This window comes from Procambarus clarkii, chromosome 31 (genome assembly GCF_040958095.1).
Source record: "Procambarus clarkii isolate CNS0578487 chromosome 31, FALCON_Pclarkii_2.0, whole genome shotgun sequence".
Lineage (NCBI taxonomy): Eukaryota > Metazoa > Arthropoda > Malacostraca > Decapoda > Cambaridae > Procambarus > Procambarus clarkii.
Window position 1 is genome coordinate 38,610,841 of NC_091180.1, and position 23,594 is coordinate 38,634,434.

Consider the following 23,594-nt stretch of genomic DNA (forward strand, 5'->3'; position numbering starts at 1 on the left):
AGTAGGTAATTTCTATCAGAATTGATAAATGATAAAGATACATTGCAAGAGAAAATGAGATGAGAAAGCTTAGTAAGTATATTAAAGCACATTGTTATATTAAAGCTCTGATTGATTACATTGACAGCTTGATTAGTAATTTAAACAAGATTAATAGACACCATACAGCAGATTGACAGCACATATAAGACAGCAATGATCACAATGGTAAAGATATTCAGATTGGGTACTTATATGTGCTTGTCTTCTTATATGTGCTTATATTGTCTTCTTATATGTGCTGCCAATCTGCTGTATGGTGTTTATAAATCTTGTTTATCTGTATAAATAAATAAATTTATTTATTTATTTATTTATTTATTTATACAGATAACAAGATTTATAAACACCATACAGCAGATTGGCAGCACATATAAGAAGACAGCAATGATCACAATGGTAAAGATGTTCAAATTGGGAACATAAAGGTTGGGAGATTGGGTAGCAATAGATACAGTGCAATTTTAAGGCAAAAAGTGAAAAACTATGAAGATGAAATTAGGTACTTTTAGTATTGATTTTGAATGATGTAAAAGTTGGACAGTTTTTCAATTCAGTAGGGAGTGAGTTCCATAAACTGGGTCCCTTTATTTGCATAGTGTTTACACAGATTAAGTTTAACTCTGGGGATATGAAAGATATATTATTTCTGGTGTGGTGATAATGGGTCCTATTACATCTGTCCAGGAAGAGTTTCAGAGCAGGATTTGCATTTAAGAACAGGGTTTTGTAAATGTAGTTGACACAAGAGAATTTATGGAGTGAGATTATGTTTAGCATGTTTAGGGAGTTAAACAAGGGGGCTGAGTGTTGTCTGAAAGCAGAATTTGATATTATTCTGATAGCAGATTTTTGCTGGGTGATGATGGACGTGAGGTGGTTTGCAGTGGTTGAACCCCATGCACAGATACCATAGTTGAGATAGGGATAGAGTAGTGCATAATATAGAGAGATGAGAGCAGAGTTAGGTATATAATATCTGATTTTGGAGAGTATACCAACTGTTTTAGAGACTTTCTTAGTTATGTGTTGTATGTGGGTACTGAAGTTGAGTCTCTTGTCTAGGAATAGGCCAAGAAACTTTCCATCATTTTTATTGCTAATGTTTACATTGTCTATCTGAAGCTGAATTGCATTTGTAGATTTGCTTCCAAATAGGATGTAGTAGGTCTTTTCTATGTTAAGTGTTAGTTTGCTGGTTGATATCCATCAGTGGACTTTTTTTAGTTCATTATTAACATCATTTAGTGTATGTGGGTTGGGTTGGAGTAGATGAGGGTAGTATCATCAGCAAACAAAATAGGTTTCAGAATGTTAGAGACATTAGGCAGATCATTGATGTATATAAGAAATAGAAGAGGTCCCAAGATGCTGCCCTGTGGCACTCCAACGGTTATTGGTAGAATGGGAGAAGTTATATTATTGATGGCTACACATTGGTGTCTATCACTAAGATAGGATTGGATATAGTCCAGTGCATGGCCTCGGATTCCATAATGATGGAGTTTACATAAGAGGTAATCGTGATTAACAGTATCAAAGGCCTTTCTCAGGTCAATGAAGAGTCCAATCGGAAACTCATTTTTGTCAAGGGCTGAGTAAATTATATCAAGGAGACTAATAATTGCATCGTTGGTACTCTTTTGAGAGCGGAAGCCAAACTGACGGGCTAAGAATGTCGAATTTTACGAGGTAGGAGTAGAGCTGTTTGTAGATAATTTTGTCAAATATTTTTGATAGTATGGGTAGGTTCGATATTGGTCTATAGTTGTTTATGTCTGCCGGATTACCTCCTTTATGAACTGGCGTTACTCTTGCTTTTTTAAGGATATCAGGGAAGGTATGACACTCAAGGGATTTGTTGAACAGCAGAGCTATAGGTGGCGCAAGGGCATGGGAGGCGCTCTTGTATACAATGGATGGGATTTCACTGATGTTCTCAGCTTTTGTTTTTAGTGAGTGTATGATGGACACAACATCTGTCGGGCTGACTGGTGAAAGGAGAAGATAGTTTGGATAGCTGCCTGAGAGATATGTGTTGATATGTGTCTGAGTCTGTGGGATTTTACTTGCAAGGTTAGCACCAATCGATGAAAAGAAGCTATTAAATTCATTCGCCATTTCTAAGTCAGATGACGGTGTAAGGCCATCCTTAGAGAGTGTTATCGGGTTGTGGGAGTGTTGTTTAGTTCCTAGGATATTAGAGATGGTATTCCATGTGCTTTTCATGTTGCCTTTTGCTTCTTTGAATCTAGTCTCATAATATGAAAGTTTTGCTTTTCTTATGATACTGGTAAGCACTGATGAGTACCTTTTAACTACTTCCTTTGAAACTAGGCCACTCCTAAATTTCTTTTCATATTCATGTTCTTTGTTGATTGATTTAATTATGCCACTTGTGAGCCACGGGTTATTTTTTCTTCTTTTATCAGTTACTTGTTTGGTAAGGAGGGGACAGTGAGTGTTGTAGAGGCTTAGAGTTTTGGAGAGAAAGAGGTTAGTTGATGAGTTTATATCCTGTGAATTATTAAATTCAGATTCCCAGTTAATATTGTGAAGTGCATTGGAGAGATTGCCTAAAGCTGATTCACTATGTAGCCTGAATGAGAGTTTCTTGGTTTCTGGTGGTGATGTGTCCATGTTTGCTATGAGGAAGGTAGGATAGTGGTCAGTTGTTCTGTCATAAATTACCCCAGATGTAAGGGGAGCTGTTATATTAGTCCATAGGTGATCCAGGGTAGTGGCAGATGTTTGAGTGACTCGGGTGGCTTGGTGATTGTGGGGATTAGCATACAGGAGTGCATGCTGTTACGGAAATAGTCAACTTGAGGGTTGTTTTGAAGACCCAGGTCAATATTGAAATCACCTCCCAGAATGTGATTTTTGTTAAGATTGTTATTTATGATAAGATTCCTTACATTGTCTGAGAATAAAGCTATGTTGGTACTGTATTAGGAAATCTATAGATGGCACCGATAGTCAGGGAGGATTTAAGGGATTTACTGGAGAACTTGGCAAAGGTATATTCACAATAGTCGTCTCTATCACTAATAACACTTGCAAATGAAGGTATCTTTGTAATATATTGCTGTACCGCCACCTTTTTTATTAGGCCTACAGTTATGAATGGCTTTATAACCAGCTAGATTGTAGAGTTGGGTATAGTCATTACTTAGCCAAGTTTCTGTTAAAATGATGAATGATAATTTAGTACCTAGTGCTGTAAGTAGTGCATTTATATCATCAAAATGTTTACCAAGTGACCTAACATTTTGGTTGTAAACTGATAAGCAGGTGCTATTTAGGAGTTTGTTTCTTGCAAGATTTGCTGTGTAATACCTGCAATAATGATGATCAATGTGCTGATTTGTGTGGATATGGGACAGAAGATTTGATCAGGATCAATATCAGTAAGCATATAGATAAAATAATGTCACGATACAATATGATAAGCAATTACAGGAACAGATAAATACTAAATCTGCTGTAAAATAGAAAGTAATTATAGCAAAACACAATACAATAATATAACAATACAATAAGAGCTTACAAAGTATTAAGTCTACTAAAATTAGAGAATAATTATAGCAAAACACAACAATAAATGCAAGTAAACAAAAGAATTGAAACAATTAGAGGTAGAATAAAGGTCACTAGATAGCCATGGAGGATACACAAGTTTGGTGGAGAGAACAAAAAATCAGTAGAGACTGTCAAGATGAATATATAAAAATTTGACAAATGATAATTGTAAAGTAAAATAATCTTAAAGATAATAAATTTTATTTAGCTTAGTTTTTAACCTATAATTAGTATGAACTTAATTAAGAGAACAAAATGAGATCAATAATTGATTTCAATAAATGACATAAATCAATACAATTAAATTTAAAATTTAAAAAGAATAGGGTAGGATTAGATTTAAGAGTAAAATTTTACAATGATACTGAGGTAGATGCTTGCATAAGTGCATGGAGACTTGACGGATTATTTAGGAAATTATATGAATGAGAGAACATTAGGTAAATGGTAAGGCAGAGACAGCACCTTGGACAAAGTTAGATTAAGTTAGGTTAGGCTCAGGCACTGAAAGAGTTATTTTAAGTACTGGCATTGGTCGGGTTCAGGTTTTCAGATATACCACAATCACTAAAGAAGGCCAGTAGTTGTTGGTCACACTTTATTTCATATCTTTTTCCTGCACTTTCCTTCTTTGCAATAATCATTCCATTCCTAGTGTAGCACTGCTTGATAAGACTAGGGTTTAGTTTGCGAATTTGACGCAGCCTGTAGAGGAGGGATCCACGCTGCTTTGTAAGACACTCATTTATATAGAGGTTGGTTTTATGCTTAGCAGCTGATTGTATGAGGTCAAACTTAACAGAGGGATTTGCAAGTTTGATGAGCATTCTCCTACTGCTACGGGAACTGTTTTTATCTATCCTGATAGCTGATTTGATATCAACATTGACTTTGATCTTTGAATTAATTAGGGTGTGGGCTATGTTACAACAATTCTCACCTTGTTGTTCATCAGGTAGATCAGTAGAGCTAATTATCAGGGAGTCATGAAGTTGTTGTTGCTCTTGGTCATCTTCGGAAGCCGCCTGGTGAATCTGAAGGAGATTGATCTGTTTTTCCAGCTTTTGAAGGAGGTCACTTTGAGCTGAGAGGGTTTCCTCGGCCTGAATCTTATGTATTTGATCCATTGCATCATTTGCAACAGTTTGTAAGTTGAGAATTTCTTGGTTGTTGTTCGTCGACGATTCAAGGAGGCGGTCTATGGTTTGTTGTTGTCGGGTGACTGTGGCTTGGAGGGCCGAAATAGCTTCAGATTGCATTAGCACAAGGTTGTGCAGTTTCTGCAGCCATGGGTTACTTCTGAGAGGTTTGAAATTTAGACAGGGAGCCATAGATTGAATGAATTCTAGAGCTTGAGATTCGAGTTGAAGGGGGGGGAGTGAGGAGGGGGAGCGGATGCTGTGTTTACCAACATCGGCGAGGATTGCAGCGTTGCCAGTGTTCCATTCAGATCTCTAGGAGTAATGGATGCAGAGCGAGAGGCACCCCTACCTTGCTTGTTGCTATGTTTGGGCATGTTTTCGGCGATAGATTCAGTATGTAGTACAGTATAGTACAGTATGCAGGGACTATAGTACAGTAGTATAGTACAGTATGCAGGGACTGCATACCAAAGCATCTTGTTACATAAATCTTTTGCATCGCCTTGCATTTAAAGGACCTCGTCTTGTGAATTTACAATTTTGTGTTAAGAAATTCATGGAAGTCTGAATTTAAGTTATTGAATCTCTCACAGAGTGAGAATTGTCTACATATTTAATTTAACTTGATACAGTTTTGTGTATATATATATATATATATATATATATATATATATATATATATATATATATATATATATATATATATATATATATATATATATATATATATATATATATATATATATATGTCGTACCTAGTAGCCAGAACGCACTTCTCAGCCTACTATGCAAGGCCCGATTTGCCTAATAAGCCAAGTTTTCCTGAATTAATATATTTTCTCTAATTTTTTCTTATGAAATGATAAAGCTACACATTTCATTATGTATGAGGTCAATTTATTTTTATTGGAGTTAAAATTAACGTAGATATATGACCGAACCTAACCAACCCTACCTAACCTAACCTATCTTTATAGGTTAGGTTAGGTTAGGTAGCCGAAAAAGTTAGGTTAGGTTAGGTTAGGTAGGTTAGGTAGTCGAAAAACAATTAATTCATGAAAACTTGGCTTATTAGGCAAATCGGGCCTTGCATAGTAGGCTGAGAAGTGCGTTCTGGCTACTAGGTACGACATATATATATATATATATATATATATATATATATATATATATATATATATATATATATATATATGTATGTATATATATATGTATATATATATATATGTATATATATATATATGTATATATATATATATGTATATATATATATATGTATATATATATATGATATATATAATATATGTATATATATATATATGTATATATATATATGTATATATATATATATGTATATATATATATATGTATATATATATATATGTATATATATATATATGTATATATATATATATGTATATATATATATATGTATATATATATATATGTATATATATATATATGTATATATATATATATGTATATATAATATATGTATATATATATATATATGTATATATATATATATGTATATATAATATATATATGTATATATATATATATATGTATATATATATATGTATATATATATATATGTATATATATATATATGTATATATATATATATGTATATATATATATATGTATATATATATATATGTATATATATATATATGTATATATATATATATGTATATATATATATATGATATATATATATATGTATATATATATATATGTATATATATATATATGTATATATATATATATGTATATATATATATATGTATATATATATATATTGTATATATATATATATGTATATATATATATATATGTATATATATATATATGTCTAACTATATATATTGTATATATATATATATGTATATATATATATATGTATATATATATATATGTATATAATATATAATTTATTGTGTCAGGGGACAGGCAGCAAGTACAAACATACATGTTTGGCTTATATCGAGGTCCCCTCCAAGGTTGAACTACTTACCCTCCCAAGGGTGCAACCCCACAACAAGCCGACTAATTCTTGAGTACCTATTTACTGCTAGGTAAACAGGGGCATTAGGTGATAGGAACTGAAATCAGGCACATTGCTGCTAAACTTTTCCATCTAACTCTTAAATCACAGTTGCAGGCTACCATTCTCATATTAATTATCATATTAATGTACCCCCGTAGTAGTAAGCATAGCCTAGTGACATGGCAAACATGTTCTGCAGAAACCTAATGGCAGATGAAATGTAATTAGAACTAGGTATAACAGTCAGGACACAACCATTTCTGTCCCACCTGGGGTTCAAACCCAGAATTCCCAATTGTGAGTCGAGAACAAACCCAACTGTATTACCGGGACTCTTAGTTTGTCTTTGTATTTATAACCTGCCAGGCTTATTGTGTGCACCCGAAGTTAAGTTTCAATGATTACATTTCGGTACAGTATTACTTTCACTAAAGCTAACATATATTTTCTTTCTTCAGGATGGCACAAAGGTATTCCCACCACAGGTTAGCACCCCACCCACACCCTTTGCTGATCGGGAAACTTTGGAAAAGGAATTGAAGGCCCTTGAGCAAGATTTGGGTGACTTGAGATCACTCACCAACCCAAGTTGGCTCGAGCAGGATACTGTAGCCAGCTACTCTGATTCGACTACCACGGGTCAGTCATATTTTTTTAATCATTAGTTGAGACATTATTATTATTGTTACAATTCCATTCAATGTTAAAATAACTTGTAAAATGGAATACTACTAAGATCTATCAAGTGCATGTTTAGTCATCACCATAATGAACATAATCACCATAATTCAGAACATACATATGACTTCCATAGTGTTAGTCTTGCTGATATTTTGTAGGTACGCTTCTTGAGTGTAAGATAATTTCATGTCTATTTCTTCTGGTGTTGAACAATCATAATAGCTAAACAGATACAAATTTCAGTATAGTTTTTTAGTAATTTGAAAATATAAATTCTCTTACAAATACTGTACAGTAATATAGTACTGGGTATTGTTTAGAGAAATAAAAAAAAAACATTTAAAGAGCTTATTTAATTGGTTTCTGTAAAACCAATTAAACCAATTCTGTAAAACCAATCATTTTCGATTAAAAAATGGCAACAAATAAAAGCTTTTAATTAACATACTCCAGGAGCGAGTGACACGGAGGACAGCACATCGCTGAGCAGTCTCAACACCAGCATCACCTCCAATGACTCTCTCTTTTCCCCACTCAATGGATCGGGCATCAATAGAGGCTCAGGTGGCAATGGAGGCACCAAAGGCCCAGCTTCACCCTAGCAGCCCTCCGCCAGCTTGGTATTCATCTGGAGGAAGGTGAAGATATTGACTCCTTCATTGCTAACCTTACCATTCCACCACCACCTGAAGGATGTGTAGTAAGTCAAAGAGCATTTACCAATAAGCAAAGAGCTTTATCAATAATACACAGTATACACAAGGTAATTTCATTTTGTACATTACATATGATAGGTACACAGTATGATATATGGTTTTACAAACTCTACACTAAATTAATCTTAGTTTCAACATTAAGAATTATCATGTGGTATTCTTATAAATTCTCTAAGGAAGTGTAATGCTTGTATTCCCAGGACCTTCAAACATGTGCTGAAAACCGCAGAATGGGAAACGAGTATGACATATCCGCTTTTATCATCCCTCCCCCTCCAACTTCAGATGAGAAAGACAACAGGTCATCAGATATCATAAGAAGACTATATGAAGCCAAAGAAGGCATCAGTAGGGTAAAGATTATCTTTTTCTTTTGGTAATTTACATTTACTGGAACATTTTCATGAGCATATTTGCTTCATTGTACCTTAGTACCCATATGTTATTTTGTGTAGTGTTTAATGGCCTACAATAGGAAATGTTACTGTTAGGAACACAGATCTTACTTTGTGCTGGTATTTACCAAGTAGCAACCATCTCCAGTGGGGGTAGGAAGCATGTCTCACCCTTCTTCCTGATGAGCTCTTTCATTTTTGTTTTGAAGTGAAGCCCCAGCTTTCACAGCTTTAGTGAGTAGGTAAAAGAGTGTTTATTGTCTGTCTAACCTCGTATCGAGGTTTGGCGAGCCTTGATGGTGCTCTTGGCGAGGATCACATTGGACTTACTTATGCAGTATTGCAATATTGTCAGAACATCAGTGTAACAGATGTTCAATTGCAACTACTTCAATTGCACCAATTCCCTTGATATCACATATGCAAGTATTGAAACTGATTGACCACTTCTAGTATGCAATTCATATTTATTTCACACGATTTCCTATTCTCTTAATTAGCATATAACATGAGTATTGCCCACATTCACTTTAAACCGTCTTCTCATACATCAATCAAAACTTTCAGCTTATCTAAGTAAATTTTTTACAGTAACACACTGCTAAAAGAATTATCATCTTCATTCATCAGATCTTCATATTAGGTTTACAACTTTTTCTGATACTGTACTGTATTCTTAGCTTGACATCTTTCATGACCCATCCATGAATTACAGTATAATCTCGCTTATCTGAAGCCCGCTTTTCCGAATCTTTGGGTTATCTGGCAGTTTTTGAGGCTGGATAAAAACTTCACCATATCTGAATAGGAATTCAGATAACCAAAGATTTTGCTGGATAATGCAGTCAGCCATCAGGTCATACTGTAGCAGTGGGTCGAGGCGTGGGTATGGGGAATTTTGGAGGTGGCAGGTTTCAAGGTCGAGGGTTTTGGAGAGAGAGGGGAGAGTCTGGAGGGACTGTTTGGGATGTGGTGGTGTAGGCTGGTGTGGAGATTTGGGATGTGGGTGAGTGTGTTTGTGAGGTGCATGTGTGAGTGTACATGTATCGGAGTTTGGGATATGCTGGGTGTGTATAGGGGTGCTTTTGTGGAGGGCGAGTGAGAGATTCACAACCATTTTCTTGACGTGTCCTTATAATGACTGCTGGTGGTGGCTGAGACGGTTCCGGAAGAGCTGGGAGGGAGAGGACGGCATGTGTAGGAAGGGAAGGATTGAGTGTACGTGAGGGTTGGGAGGGTGGTGGAGGAAGGGAAGGAGGGAACCTTCAGGCGAGAGGGGAGTATGGAGTGGGTGTGGGTGTGTTTTTGAATGTTGTGTGCCTGCCTGCCTGCCTCCCACCCCATACCTGACAGCCAGTTAGTTATCCATCTATTCATCCAGCCCGTCTGTCCACCCACTTGCCCCACACACTAGCCAACCAATCAACCAACCAACCAGCTAAACTACCCAGCCAGTCACACAGTAATTATTATGTGTATGTGTTATTACCTAAGTATTATTACCTAAGTATAATTAGAGGATGAGAGTTACACTCGTGGTGTCCCGTCTACCTAGCACTCTTTGTTATGTAACGCTTTGAATCTTCTAACGGTTTTGGCCTCCACCACCTTCTCACTTAACTTGTTCCAACTGTCTACCACTCTGTTTGCAAAAGTAAATTCTTATATTTCTTCGGCATCTTTGTTTAGTTAGTTTAAATCTATGCCTTCTTGTTCTTGAAGTTCCAGGTCTCAGGAAAGCTACCCTATCAATTTTATCGATTCCTGTTACTATTTTGTATGTAGTGACCATATCATCTCTTTTTCTTCTGTCTTCTAGTTTTGGCATATTTAATGCCTCTAACATCTCCTCGTAGCTCTTGCCCTTCAGTTCTGGGTGCCACTTAATAGCATGTCTTTGCACTTTTCCAGTTTGTTGATGTGCTTCTTAAGATATGGGCACCACACAACCGCTGCATATTTTAGCTTTGGCCTAACAAAACTCGTGAACAATTTCTTTAGTATTTCACCATCCATGTACTGTATTTAAAAGCAATTCTAAAGTTAGAAAGCATAGCATAGGTTCCTCGCACAATGTTCTTTATGTGGTCCTCAGGTGATAGTTTTCTATCTAGAACCACCCCTCGTTGGGCCTCGTAGCCTGGTGGATAGCGCGCAGGACTCGTAATTCTGTGGCGCGGGTTCGATTCCCGCACGAGGCAGAAACAAATGGGCAAAGTTTCTTTCACCCTGAATGCCCCTGTTACCTAGCAGTAAATAGGTACCTGGGAGTTAAGTCAGCTGTCACGGGCTGCTTCCTGGGGGTGGAGGCCTGGTCGAGGACCGGGCCGCGGGGACACTAAAGCCCCGAAATCATCTCAAGATAACCTCAAGATAACCCCTAGATCTCTTTCTTTATCAAAATTCTTTAAAGATTTCTCACATAATTTATAGGTTGTGTGGGGTCTATGTTCTCCTATTCCACATTCCATAACATGGCATTTATTCACATTAAATTCCATTTGCCAAGTGGTGCTCCATATACTTATTTTGTCCAGGTCTTCTTGAAGGGCATGACAATCATCTAGGTTTCTTATCTTCCCTATTATCTTAGCATCATCAGCAAACATGTTCATATAATTCTGTATTTCATCTAGTAGATCATTTATGTAGACAATGAACATCACTGGTGCAAGAACTGAACCCTGTGGTACTCCACTTATGACATTTCTCCAGTCCGATACATTGCCTCTGATTACTGCCCTCATTTTTCTATGTCAGAAAATTTTTCATCCATGTTAGCTTACCTGTCACCCCCTCCAATATTTTCTAGTTTCCAGAACAACCTCTTATGTGGCACTTGGTCAAAAGCCTTTTTTAGGTCCAGATAGATGCAGTCAACCCAACCATCTCTTTCCTGTAAAATCTCTGTGGCTCGATCATAAAAACTGAGTAAATTTGATACACAGGATCTTCCAGATTGAAAACCATACTGTCTGTCTGATATTATATAATTTCTCTCCAGGTGTTCTACCCATTTAGTTTTTATTATTTTTTCCAATATTTTGACTATTACACTTTTGAATGATACAGGTCTATAATTGAGGGGGGTCTTCCCTGCTGCCACTTTTGTAGATTGGAACTATGTTAGCCTTTTTCCACACATCTGCTACGACTCCTGTACACAGGGCTGTCTGAAAAATCAGCGTAACACTGAAAATAGGAGATGCTTTTTAACCCATAGGGTTATAAACCAGTAGAACTGCTTACCCACAGAAGCTGTAAATGACAAAACACTGTTGAACTTTAAAATCCAGATTGAAAAAATTTGTCAAGACAAATAGGGGACCATTGACAATGTTCCGGCTTATCTTTGTCTTGGCCACTATAGTGTGCTAGTGGCCCTCTAGTAAATGCAATCACTTCCATACATGCTTATCACTTTCAAGACTATGTCATAGTTCCCATCTGTCAGGGAAAGAAAGCTTATTAGGCCTAATGAGATCCCTCTAAGCGATCCCTCCCTAAATGGATCTTCCCTTGGATGGAACCCATAAGAGTTGCCTAACTCTTGGCACCTATATACTGCTCATCAGTGTGCAGAGACAATGGTGCAAGGAACTGTACCCAAATGTTTCACCCAGCCCAGGAATAGAACTCTGCTCTAGTCGGTTGAGAGCAGACTGTGCAAGCCACTTTCTTTGTCACTTCAAGTATAATAAACCATGAACACCTTACAAGCTTTCTCACATACTTTCTCTATAAACCGACTCAATGTAATCATCTGATCTACATATCTTATTTCACCTGAGAGCCCACTAAGTTCATTACTGACCAATTTCTCTATCATTTCCTATTCTCTTCCATTCACTATCATGTAATGCACTTTGCTAATTACACATGATACATGTGTATCATGTAAGCCTTTAGAATTCTTACACTCACTAATTTATAAATGTTTTAAATTTCTAATTAGCTAACATGAGTAATAAATTTTCTAGATGGTGTGTGAAGACAACAGTGATGTTGAAGAAGGAGAGAAGGACCACGAAATTGCAGAGGTGCGTGTCAGCTCAGAAACAGTGCCCAAACGTACCGCTCTGGCGGGGAAGGTAGCGTCCCTTCAAAGACGCTTTGAAACTTCTCCTCGGACAACACACAATAATTCATCTAACTCTAGTGCCTCCATAGACAATAGACAGTTGCTGCTGAAGCTTAGCAAAGAAAGCTCTCATTCTCCAAGTGATTCGTCGGGTTATGATAGTCTCAAATCAAATAGTTCTAATGTAGGACATGAACTTGATGCCAAATTGGCACAGGCGTTGGAAGAAAATGATAAGATGTTCAAAAGTTTTGACACTCTCAAGAGACAACAACTCATGAATGCCAAAATTACGGGTGGAGGTCAGGAAAAAGGAAAAGAGTGCAGTGATTTCAAACATCCTTCAGTAATGTCCAGAGTGCGAACCTTTAGTTCTGGAGGAAAGTGGGGTACTGGTTCTCTACAACGACCTTCAACACTTCAACGCCAAATGACTGTGCCAACCAGTAAGGCAGATGTAAAGGAAGAGGAGTCTCCTCCTCCTCCTCCTCCACGCACTCCTATTACTCGAACAGGTACTCTTACTAATCCAAAGAAATCTAACCCATTTCCTCCCTCATCAAAAATCCAAAGAAGCATTTCTATGAGCACCGGTAACCTTTCAAAGTCTGCCTCTGAAGATGACATGACAATTCACTCTAGTTATAACACCATCTTAAAGTCACCCACCCAAACCACCATGTCTTCAGCCTCCAGTGAAGATATCAGTAGTCAAGCCAAAGCCTCCCCAGGGTCGCCTTCCAAACAGAGTGTAGCTTCTAGCAATGACTCGCTCACTTCGTCTTCAAGTATGGTAACTGTCAAATCAGCCTCTCTCAAAAGCTTAGACAATGATGAGGACCCTCCAGAACTGCCTCCAAGAAATGGACCTAAAACTGCCATGAAGCCTCCTCTTCCAAGAAGTCCATCGCAGGTGAGGTCACATTCCTAGTAAATAAACATTTATTTTGTAGTTGTCACATGACATCATATAATATAATGAAACTGGACCATGCAATGTATGCATTGAAGGTTACATGATTCTTCTACTTGATGTATTGTAACAAATTATACTTTACAACTAATCTTTACCATAATTCTTAATGTTTAAATTTACCAATATAAACCTTAGGCACTTTACCTATCTAGGAGCTCTCCATCTCTAACCCGTAAAATGTGGCTATCATCACAATTGTCACCTCGCCTGTGGGGGGGGGAATTGTTCTTATAGGATAATACATCTGCATGCAAAACCAAGAAAAAAAAACAAATATAATTGGGGGGGGGGAGGTTTAAGAGCTGTAGCGGGCATTCTCTTTCAATGTCATACACCATGGTCGCTGACTGGTGTGGGTTGGAGGAAATTGTATATTCATCTTGTTATTTCACTTATTAGTTTATACAATGTAGTGTTTGCATTGACTGTCACCTATTGCATGAAAAGTATGATGACTGCAAACTTCATTACATAGTAAGCAACTGAAAAATGACAACAGAATTTTTTCATGGTCATTGGTTAACTCCATTACATCCATATTTATCTGAATTCACTTGAGGGCCACTATCACCTGTGGCCTCGAAAGGGACAGGAAGCCAGCATCTTTTCAAAGGATTCTCCCCCCCCCTCCCCATTGTTCTTGATTATTTCTTCCCATTTGGATTGGCATAATAATATAATTTTATGAAAAGGACATTGAAGTCTTACAAAATCTACATGAACTCCACAAATGGTCAAAAGACTTGCAAATGCTTTTTAATATAGAAATATGCAAGACTTTGCACATGGGACATAACAAGCCATGTCACAATTACCACATTAATAACATTACCTTGCAGCAGATTGATGAACAAAGACCATGGAGTCAAAATCTAATTTTATTGAACGTTGCACAACAGGTAGAAGCAGCAGTAAAAAAAAATAGCTAACCAAACCCTAGGAATAATCAAGTGTACCTTTGACTTTAAGGAAGAGAAGGTAATGATTCAATTCGATAAATGTCTGGTTCACCCCATATATGTATCCAAGTAGGGAGACCTCATCTTCTGAAAGACATAGCTGCTTTGGAGAAAAGTGCAACACCAGGCAATAAAAATCATTCCGGAACTAAGTCAATTCATGTACCAGGAACACTTGAGGACCACAGGGCTAAGAACACTGCAAACCAGGCATGACAGGGTGGATCTCACTAAAATGTTTAAAATACTGAACAATTTGCCAGATGTTGATACAAACAATTTCTTCAAAAGGTTAGATGTAACACAAACAAGGAGCAAGGAATTCAAGCTGAACAAGCCACTATATAGGACTGAAAACAGGAGATGCTTTTTCACCCAAAAGTTTATAAACCAATGAAACTGCCTACCCACTGAAGCTGTAAATACCAAAAACTGTTAAATGTTAAAATCCAGCTGGAAAAAATAATCATGGCTAATAGAAGGGGGGGGGGGGCCTTTAACAAGCTGCGAGCTTCCTGTTATCATTGAAGCCACTAGGGTTATCTTGAGGTTATCTTGAGATGATTTCGGGGCTTTTTAGTGTCCCCGCGGCCCGGTCCTCGACCAGGCCTCCACCCCCAGGAAGCAGCCCGTGACAGCTGACTAACACCCAGGTACCTATTTTACTGCTAGGTAACAGGGGCATAGGGTGAAAGAAACTCTGCCCAATTGTTTCTCGCCGGCGCCTGGGATCGAACCCAGGACCACAGGATCACAAGTCCAGCGTGCTGTCCGCTCGGCCGACCGGCTCCTAAGGGTGTTCATGACTCTCAGGTAAATTCAAGTACAGTATGCAAACTGAGGAATAACAATAATGATCGTTATTATTAAATGATAACCATTTAGCCCAGGTGATAAAAAAAAAGAAAAAAAAAGATAATCACTGCATGATAAGGGTTAACGGAATGGTGGTTTATATAATTTTTCTGTTGTAAGTTTTGTTGGCCATTTCAAGTTCACCAAATAATTAAAATGCACAAAGGCCTTGTTATCACATTACTTAACACTTTCGCTCACCCCGCGCGCCACCCTCGACAGGGCGATATGGGCCCCAGAGTGTCACAGAAGCGCGTGTTAATTCCGAAAAGTGTATACTCTCTTCAACTTTGTCACCTCAATTCTCCTTCTACGAGATTAAATTTGGTATCATTGTGTTCGCAATAAAATTCTCTACAGCACTAAATGCATATAAACTCCAAAAGCCCGGCTAATTACCCGCAGCAAACAGAGAAAGTGCGAACGAGTTACCCGGGAGCACGCAAACGGGATAAAATGTTTTCACTATTTTCACTCTGGTCACCTCAATTTTTGTCCTAGGTCTTTCATTTTGGTCTCAATGGGTTCGTAATACAATTCTCTAGAGGAACATTAGCCTATAAAAAAAAAAACCTGGTCACGCTCCAACCGCCGACGAGTTGAAGACGGGCCACGTGTTAGCCGTGAGTGAGTGCTCAGAGGCCTTCCTGCTACACTCCCAATTCCTACCCTTTTCAAGCCTTTCTTTCGCAATTTTCTTCCTGGAAGGGCCTTGTTCATGATTACTATCCATCGTGGAGTAAGCGTAGATAGTTTCTAAAGCCGCAGTAAGAAATATAGCCACGGAAAATAGCCGAAATGTTCACACGTTTGAGATGCGAGGGGAAGCGACATTGGTCACAACAGTGGAGCAAAGACAATGGGTCCACGGCGTGTGCCAAGCAGCCTGAGGGCGACGAGGCTCAACAAAGAAAATGGGAAGACATCGGCGCACATTTTAAAACCAGTCCCCAAAAATCGGATAAAAACCTGATTTTTGGCGAATTTTTAAAGTGGATGACGCAATGCTGCGTCATCCCCGGCATTACCGCCAGTAAACGGATGACGCAATGCTGCGTCATCCCCGAGCGAAAGTGTTAAGCAGTCAATGATGGCCTGGTTATCTTGTCAGTCAAGCAGCCACCGATGGCCTGATATCATGTCAGTCAAGCAGTCACCAATTCTTCCACTGAAAATTTAGAAGTTGTCTAATGGCTCAAAACTTCCTAGACATGCATGTTTAATTGTAAAAGTATCAGCAAATAATGAGGAAAATATAACATGCATAGTTAAAGATGGAAAAGAAAGAATGAGCAAATACCAGCCCATTCCATTCAGCTGCAGCCCAAGTATACCCAGGTTACCAGAGTATACCAAGTATACCCAGGAACTATCAGAGAGAAATGGTTACTCATTTCAATTCCCCATTCTGGTGCTTCCAAAGTCAGCTAGTCTGTAAAGTGCAGTATTAAAAAAAAACAAAAAAACTTTTTGTTTGGAAATTTAAAAAACCTGCATTGAATATACTGTAATGAAACGCCATTTTCTGGGTGAGATCCGGAAGCACTCCCGGAGCTATCCAGGCTTATATGGATATATTAGACTTTGGCATCAATGTGCATGGAGTTCTAGGTCTACCAGGAGCACAATCCAGAACCTGGCCCCCTCAGAGAGACATGAGGAGCAATGGTCTAATAGAAACCCCTGTGTGGTTAGAAGCATTCTATGTCTGCCATCGACCGGGTCAGGCACCCAGAAAGGTAATCGCCCCAAAAACAAACCGCTATTCTGGTTAAATATTGCTACTGAAAGCCAAACTAGTGGACAGAACTCCCCAAATGAAAACGATCAAACGCACATGACGTCACGACGTTGCCGCTCCACTATCAGCACAATCCCCCCATCCTCCCTGGGAGGGGGAAGGGAAAGCCGCAATCCCTCATGCCGGCTATCCACCCTGCAGTTCTGAGGCTGGATGTCAAAACCCGTGAAAAAATGCCAACCGAAGGGAGGGAGGGTTGCCGGGAAGCCTCTGGATCTCGCCCAGAAAATGGAGTTTTGTTACATTTAATGTTAGTTATTTTGGGGGAGCCCCGTTGGCTTCCCGGAGCTACTTACCCAAAGATAACACAAGAGGGATAAACCCGGGAGGCGATCGCCAACAGAGCAAACATACTGTACAATGTCACGGGCACGAGGATAGACTGCAGGTAGGCCGTACCAAAGGACCCAGCGGACAACCTGGGAGACCCGAACCCCAGAACAGGGAAGAAGGGAAACCGGTCAACCCACAGCACGTTCCCGGCCACCAAGGCCTTGGCCCGCCGGAAACGGCGGAGAGCCATAACCGGACACAACACACGATGCACCCCTGGCCACACCAACCAGGAATCAAAAACCCAAGGACTCCTCTGGAAAACAGCAGTCTCACTCCTCGCCAGAAAATAAGAAGACAGCTCCAAACGAAGAAAACAACTACCAGGACCAAAAGAGCCCCCTGCACCAGGAGGCAAGCATGAAGCTTCCCGACCCGACCCCCAGAGGCCAATGCCAACAAGAGCCTTTGCCAAACAAACCTGAACCTAAGGGGCCACCACAAACCTGAACCTAAGGGGCCACCACAAACCTGAACCTAAGGGGCCACCACAAACTTGAACCTAAGGGGCCACCACAAACCTGAACCTAAGGGGCCACCACAAACCTGAACCTAAGGGGCCACCACAAACCTGAACCTAAGGGGCCACCACAAACCTGAACCTAAGGGGCCACCACAAACCTGAACCTAAGGGGCCACCACAAACCTGAACCTAAGGGGCCACCACAAACCAAGGAGAAGAGCCCGGTCCAACAACCATTACAATTCCGGCAGTGCATGAGCAGGCCGGAGGTGAAACAACGCATGAGACAGCTTGTGGAATGGAGCAGAAGTAACATCAATACCGAACACAAGCTGCAGCAGCTCCGCAAGTACAGCACGATATGAGGAACAGTATTCGGCACAAGATGACCGCCCTGGAACAACCACGAAAGGAAGGTCAAGACAACCCCATCTGAGACAGAAGTACTCCTACGCAGAGATAAGAAATAACAAAGGGACCGCCTGGAAACTTCATACTGCCGCCGAGACGAAGCATGCAGGTGGGACACTATCAACGAAGCCACCCGCGCACAACATAAGTGATGATAGACCCCAAGGCAGAAAGCCTAGACGTGAAGACTCGAGGAGAATAGCGAACCATCCACGTACCGGGCTGGACCGATCTGCTGAAAGAGGCAGAGCCGCAGGAAGACCCTAGGGGTTTGGACACTGAGCAAGCAGCACCTGAAACCAAGGCTGGGCCAGCCACCAAGGGGTCAGAAGGACAACTCTCCCCTGGTAAGTCTCCAAGTGAGCCCAAAACACACGACCAATCACATGAGCCGAAGAATTGCAGGATGGATAATGGACGTGAGGGTCTGGGGTTTCCCCTTCCCCTTCCTGGGGAGGTGGGGTTGTGCAGACAGCGGCGCGGTAATGTGGTGACATCATGCTCATTCGCTCATTTTCATTTGGGGAGTTCTGTCCACTAGTTTGGCTTTCAGTAGCAATATTTGAACCAGAATAGGGGTTTGTTTTGGAACGCTTACCTTTCTGGGTGCCTGACCCAGTCGATGGCAGACATAGAATGCTTCCAAACACACGGAGGTTTCTATAAGCCATTGCTCCTCATGTCTCTTTGAGCGGGCCAGGTTCTGGCTCGTGGTTCCCGGTAGGCCTAGAACTCGATGCACATTGACTGATGCCAGAGTGTAATATATTCCCTATCAGCCTGGATAGCTAGCTCCAGGGAGCCATGGGGCTCCCCTCAGAAATATAGGTAAAGGGTAATGCAATTTTTATTTGATTGTGAGAATAACTTCATTTCAGTAGGCGATAAGATAGTAATTGTAAGCTGTATTATTTTTACTACAGAAAGAGTATCAAGAAAAACATTTTCTTAAATAATTTACAATACAGTACTGTATATGCAATACTGTACATCCAATGAAATATGAAAGATTTTGTTAAAGAAAATTTTTATTCACAGGACAATGTGAAGGCAGCGATTCCAAACAAGGGCCTGCGTTCTCCATCACCAGCACGCAAGGCAGTAAGGAGTCCCTCACCAGACAACACAGAACGGCCCTCCCTCGGTGCCTTCCAGACTGCGCAAGCCCCAGCTCAGTCCAACAACTTCTCCAACAAATAATTTACCAGGCACACACCGTCCGCGTCCTTCAAGCAAATTAAATGCACCTTCATACACCTACCAGTGGTAAAGCTCCTGCTGCCAGTCCAACGTCCCCTAGAGGTGGTACACGTTCTCCTCAGAAGAGTCCTAAAGTTAGCCGTAAGTCAGCTGCCACTGAGGAACATAAGCCTCTGCTTCCAGCTAAGACTAGTCAGTCACCAAGCTCGAAGAGTTCCTGCATCAACACCAGCATCAAATGGTGTCAAAAGTCCCGTAAGAAGTGCCGACAAAAACTCTACAACCTCAAGATTGCCCAGACCAGATAACTCCAGTGTGGTCCTTAAGAACAGCCTTAACCAAGAAGTGCTCCTCTTCAGACGTCCTCACCAAAACTATCACCTAAAAACAAAATGGTAAATGGCAAGACTCCAAATGGTATGGAGCTTGATGATTCTTTAGACTCTGGTAGCTTTGATCAAGATTCATTAGAAGAAACAGAGGATATTGAAGTGATGCCTCCAGCGTCAAGAGATGCCTTCCGTCGTTTTTCAGTAGTAGTTAGTCAATCCTTAAAATCCTTAACAGAGATGGCATGCAGCTTGTGCAGAAGCACAGCGTTCTGGAGGCACTGCCACTCAAGATGAAGCAAAATTTCAAGAAGCCAGAGAGGCCCTTACAAGTGAATCAAGACAATTTGTAACTGCCCTCTAAATTATTTGTAAAGTCAGCCACAGAATCAGAAGATACTTTACTTAACTGTCTGGCCACGTGTATAACTCTGATGCAACGCATGGTTGATGTTACCCATCAAAGTAGTGCGGCATACAACCACACCACTACAGACACAGAATTGTGGTGGTGAAGGGTGAGGATGTGGCTACCACCTACAGTCCACAGTACGGGCAGCACTCTCTGCTGCTGGCAGGGGAATGGACCACCCTTCCATGAACACCCTCATGACTCAGGCCACCAACCTGGCTGGTGTACTCCACTGCTCTCATGCGTACACTCAGAGTATTCAGCCCGTGAATCCTCTAATGCTGTGAAATTTTCCATATATCATAGAATTGTGTGCATTATCATATTTAAGTTAATATTTGAAGTAATTGACAATAACAATCCACCAGTGACAGTTCAATGAATGCAGACTTACAAAAAAAGTACTTAATGTATTTACACGTTTGTAGATATAGAAGTAGCAACAAACGATATGCATAATGTCATCACTGTAGCCTGACCAGTTTCTGTAAATAATGATAGAAATCTCAGGTATTATGAACAGTTTGGAGAACATGAGTGTCAGCAGCTGAAGAAGCAAGCCTTTGGTACAGGTGATGAAGTTGGGAAAAGTGGAGGGTGACCTAACCATCAGTAGAGTTGTATATTTCAATACAATGATATAAACATAATTGTGTGTATAACATAATGCCTAACTTACCCACAGTCTTGCATTTGAAGATAACTTTCCAAGTGTATGTTTGTATCTCAAATGTACTTACAGTAATTATTTTAGTTACTTTTTTATTCCAAGATCATAGTCATGATTTGCAATTGTCCTTAGTCCTGACTATTTTCATTGTTATATCTTACGTAACTTACACTTTGCATCTATTTCTCTTTACACTACCTTACATTTTGCCTACAAGTCATTTTAGCCCCTCCCTCAAATCCCTCTGTTGATGTATATAATATCTGTACAGCAAACTTGTGACATGTCAGCCCAAGTTAGGAGTGTAATTCAGTGTTTTTTTAGTGTAACTGCTGTATTTTCTGCTAAATATAGTGTTACAGAGTATATTGTGAATGTTTTCTTATCCTTTGGTTTATAATTGTATGTTAAGATTTAAATAAGCACTATAATGGTCTGTCATATTCAAACTGCTGAAGCAGTTTTATTCTTCTTCGATTGTCAGTTATCACCATCCATCTCCCGTCTCCCTCACCCCGTTGACCCATGATCGTCCTTGTCCATTACACGCCATATCTATATCCCTTCTGCAGGGGGTTTGGGCAAAATATGACCCATCGCCGTTTTCAGTAATTGGCATATTTTCGGTATAAAAAGTCGTAATTTGAAATGAAAATAGGTGCAGATATTCAAATTACGACTTTTTATACCGAAAATATGCCAATTACTGAAAACGGCGATGGGTCATATTTTGCCCAAACCCCCCTGCAGTTTTCAAAATATCTGAAATGTCCGAAATTTGACTCCTGAGCGTGATTTTTTAGCCGAATTCCTGACTCTCTGCACCTATTTCATTTTCAAATTACGACTTTTATTCCGAAAATATGCCAATTACTGAAAACGGAGATGGATCATATTTTGCCCAAACCCCCCTGCAGTTTTCAAAATATCTGAAATGTCCGAAATTTGACTCCTGAGCGTGATTTTTGAGCCGAATTCTGACTCTCTGCACCTATTTTCATTTTCAAATTACGACTTTTTATAAGGACCATATAAGTACCATACACATGCCAATATATGTACCTTTTACTTGGCCTTATAAGTACCATACATATGCTCGTGTAATTGCCATATATATGCCCATATAAGTATAATCCATGTGCCGTTTTAAGTACCATACATATGCATTTATAAGTATCATACATATGCCTTTATAAGTACCATAGATATGCCGTTATAAATATCAGACATATGTCTTTATAAGTACCATACATATCTTTAAATGTACCTTACATAAGTACCATACATATGTCAATTTAAGTACCATATATATACCCATATAAGTACCATACTGTTATGATCTCAGCCTGCAGGAGAAACGAGTCTCCCTCCTTGAGAGTTATTCATCAAGCCTGACCTAACCAGAAGGTCTAAGAAATATAGAGGTGATAACCCATATGTAAAATGGTTGCTTGGATATATATAACAATTTAAGATTATGGGCAATGAAGAAGAAAACAGATAAATGACTGGCTAGGAGATACGGACATTTTGCTGGAGGCGTGAGGCTCGTTTCTGGAGGGCTTTGACCTCACTTGAGTGCCAGACATCGCAGGGAGAAGCCGCGCTCCGTTGGAGCTCCCGTCAGAAGGGAACCCCTAGTGATATATCTCGAAGAGAAGAGAAGTATGCAGATGTGCCAGCTGTAGAATCGAGCTGGGAACGTTGTGGTCTCAAGTCCTGGTCGACGAGCAGATATTAAATCGCCCAGAGGCATTATTGTGGGCCGTGAAAGCGCCGTGACCAAGCTCTGTCAGAGGAATAGTGCCCTCACTAGACAATCTGTGGTAAGCACGATATACGCCAGTTCATAGTGATTACTTGTAGTTGGTCGTGTGCCCAGCGACAGTAGCGATGTTTATTTATAAGTTAGACATGTTTTAATAAGGCAGAAGGCCTGAAATAAGAGAGTGGAGAGGGAGGAACACGGAGCGACGTCCGTCCCCTCTGAGCGGTGGCGGGCCACTGAGGGAGCCCGGCTCCTGACGGCGAAGGACCCTCCCAGCGTGAGTGAGGACCGCCGGGCGACGTGGAGTATGGACCCGCCTAAAACGGGGGAGTCCACTCTCACTGTATGTAGAGGACAGATAGAGGTTTGAGGCAAAACATATTGTGTGATTATTTGCGTTTATGTGTTAAAGGGGAAACAATTTCATTGGAGTGTCGATGGGTTGCAGGTTTGTCTTTGGGGAAGAAGTTGCTGAGAACTTCGATGCCAGCACAGATGAAGTAGTTTATTTTATTTTATTTTATTTTATTTATATATATACAAGAAGGTACATTGGGTTTGTGAGAATACATTGGATAGTACAGTATATACATTCTTGTAAAGCCACTAGTACGCACAGCGTTTCGGGCAGGTCCTTAATCTAGCAGGTAATTTTAAGTAGGTAATTTCAATCAGAATTGATAAATGATAAAGATGCATTACAAGAGAAAAATGAGATGAGAGAGCTTAGT

General features: G+C 39.6%; 1 pseudogene; it reads left to right on the forward strand.

The window, feature by feature from the left end:
* Positions 1–21,075, forward strand: part of LOC138370360 (uncharacterized) — a 29,667-nt pseudogene extending 8,592 nt beyond the window's left edge.
* Positions 21,076–23,594: the final 2,519 nt, after the last annotated feature.